The sequence below is a fragment of the Benincasa hispida genome, chromosome 6, assembly GCF_009727055.1.
Source record: "Benincasa hispida cultivar B227 chromosome 6, ASM972705v1, whole genome shotgun sequence".
Classification (NCBI taxonomy): Eukaryota; Viridiplantae; Streptophyta; class Magnoliopsida; order Cucurbitales; family Cucurbitaceae; genus Benincasa; species Benincasa hispida.
Genome location: NC_052354.1, coordinates 34191205 through 34194575, shown reverse-complemented (window position 1 = coordinate 34194575; position 3371 = coordinate 34191205).

Below are 3371 nucleotides of genomic sequence, written 5' to 3'. Positions count from 1 at the left end.
GAGTGTTGGTCAATATCCTAGTTGAGCGCATAGAGCAAAGGAAAGCCATGCGAAGGAGAAGGATATGCGGCCAAAGAGGAGCTTGCGAGCATCTAGCATAAGTGACCAAGTTGCGTCAATTAGATGCACAAGAAAAGATTGAATGGATGTATGCGCCAAGGGATGGTGTCCAGACATAAGTAGGTTGCGGCAATTGGATGGGCGCATTTGTGGTTGGATGAACGCATATGAAGAATGAACGCATATGGAGGATGGATGCATTCAAGGACGTCATCTAGACATGTGGCTTGTTGGGAAGAAATCTTAAGCCTTAAGTAAATGAAGTGGATGCATAAGAAGACATGCAAAGTTGAGGGCTATGCGTTGGTAAAAGGGGAGCAAGACACCTTGGGTTGCGCTGATGCAAGATTGCGTTGATAGTGTAAGGGAAAGACACTTGGACATGTGGCCAAGTAGGAGGTGTCAGCCTTAGAGCAATCTTGGATGCCTATAAATAGAGCCAAGGACTTCAGATGAGAACTCAAATTTTCTTCAAAGGACATAAAGAAGAGTGTATTGGAGGAGACCATGCGTTGGTAGCAAGACCATGCGTTGTTCAAGAGGTTCCAAGAGGGGAGATGCTGTCGGACAGAAAGGGTAGGAAGTAGCATCAACTTTGGACAAGAAGTTCTCCTAGAATACTCGTGTATTTGAAGTGATTTCAAAGTCATCTGAAAGCTAGGAGAGTCTAGTTTTCAGGGTAGGGCTGCCGGAGAAGAATCTTCATGGAATCGGGCTGGAGAATGGGGACAAAACAGAGGGGTCGAGTTGTCGGATAAGCTGGACCAGTCTTGATGTTTTGATGTTTCCGGCCAAACCACGAGAAGTTATGAGCTAATATTTTGAGTAAGCTTCTTGAGACATTTTAGAGCATTTTTGTAGAAGGAAGTATCTCGAGATAAAGCTTAGAACTATGAGTAATCTAAGCTTTAATTTGAATTTGGAATTTAGGGTTCAAAAGAGGGGCCCGGGAAGATCAAGGAACTTCTAGAAAGAAAAGTTCCTAAACTATCAAGGTGAGTGGTACTTTCCTTAAGTCTTAAAGCATATCTTTTAGAGTAAATTATATATGCTTATGTTATGAATGAGTATCTAGCATGAGAATGAGATTATGTGATCGGAATGGTCAAGAGGGTCAATAGACCTAGTTTCTGAGCCCTTAAGCAAAACCTCACGGGATGGTCAGGGGACCGAGATGTCTAGTTCTTGAGCCTATGGGAGGATCCTTGTATGGGATGGTTAGAGGGCCGACGGGCCTAGCTTCTGAGCCCATGAGCGGGGAGCTATGTGCACATAGGAGACATAGGGGACAAAGGAAACGTAAAGAGTAAGCGTTGTATTTAGTAACAGTTATCTATCTACCGTATGTGTAGGTAGACAACATATTCATTCTAGTTAGTTATCAGTTTAGCTATCTACCATGCGTGTAGATAGAAGTTGAGACAAAACTCGTTCAAAGCTGAGGTTTGAATGTAACCTCGTATTTATGATATGCTTGCTATTTATGAGTTGAAATAGACTCTATAAGTTGCTTACCACTCACTGAGCTTTGTGAAGCTCATTTTGTTATTTCATGTTTTCTTCCCAGGTAGCAAAAGGTGAGGAGTTCCAGGGTGTTGCTAAGGTCAAGGTCTGCCACAAGCCACATTACACTTCCAGAGGGTTTTACAGTTGTTCTTGTAAACTTGTAGATAAGTCTTGGAGTTGTATAAATGTTACATTGTTGTAATAAAATGAGCCTACTTAATCAGTTGTTGTTTGCCTCCTTGACTTAATCAGTTGGTTGTTGAATTTTTTCATTGGTATCAGAGTATTTTCGCAAGAGTTATTAGGCAGTAAGTGTCAACAAAAGGGTTGATAATTGTTGTAATCACGTCCTTTCTTAGGCTCAGAGAGTAGTCTGGGGCGGGGTGTGACATGACCTCTCCAAATGAGAAGAGTTTCTCTATTTATAGAGTTCACGAGTGGGCTTGGGCTTGGCCCTTGAGTTTGAGGAGATTGAATCTTTAGCTTATAGGTTGTGAAGATATGGCCAATTTGTTAAAATCTTCTAATCTTCAAAGCTTCAAATAGTTTAGATCTTCAGTTCTTCAAAATTTGAGAACTTCAGTCTTCGAAACTTGAGAAGCTTCGGTCTTCAACATTTGAGAGCCCGAGTCTAGGATCTTGAGAGTTTAAATCTTCAGAGCTTTAATATGTCTTCTGATCTTCAGAGCTTTGGTATCTTCTGATCTTCAGAGTTTTGATATGTCTTCTGATCTTTAGAGCTTTAGTGTCTTCTGATCTTCAGAGCTTTGATATGTTTTCTGATCTTCAAAGCTTTAGTGACTTTTGATCTTCAAAGCTTTGGAGGAGTTATGTTCTTCAGATCCTTGGAGCTTCAGACTTCAGATCTTTAGAGAGCTTTTGCCTTCAATTCTTCCAACTTCCCCCAAATGGAGAGATAATGTCTTTATTTATAGAGATTTCTCATGGGCCTTACATGAGTTTGGGCCTAATTACTTTACTGGGCTAAAGTTGGGCTTGGGCCCATTTGTTGTTGGGCCAAAATACTAAGCTTGAGGCTAAACTTTAATTTAGCCCAAATTTTCACCATGGGTTTAAATTGGGTTAGGCCCGAGCGACTTTAATTACTCGACCCAATCCAACTTATAATTTTTCCAATAGGCTTGGCTTTCATTGATGATGTGGCAACTTGTGATTCGTCAAAATTTCTCATTCAACAAATACCCCATTTTCGAGATTTATGCACGTCTATACAGTGTGTGAATCTCGAAAAAATAATTTGGAAATCAAAGTATCATTTTGACTCTTTTAATTTAATGCATCATCATGATCAAAATATGAGAATTTAGTCAAAATTTTGATTTGAAATTTTGTTTGCTTGACACACTTTCGCCAAGTAAACAAAAGATGAATTTTAGTCCTTAACTTTCTTGCTCCCAAGTAAACTTTAATTTGAACCAAAATAGAATTTATATTCCATTTTAATTGCAATTTTAATTTAATATCCCAAATTCTAACTATCGTTTTTTAGATTTAGAATATACTCAATTCTTCATGTGAATTTGAAGTAGAATTTGTGATATTGTCTTTCTCTTTCCTTCAACTTTGATTTGGTGGATACTTGGAGTGTGCCTATATTTTAATTTGAGACAACACTTAGGTTGTGCCAAAGTCTTGACATTGGGATGAAATTTTGTTAGTACCCAAATCTTGGCTTGAATTTGGAATAGAATTTAGGGTGAAATCGTATCTCGATCAATTTTGGTTTGAGATAAATATTTGGGATATACCCAAATTTTAATAAGAGACCAATTGAGACATTTTTT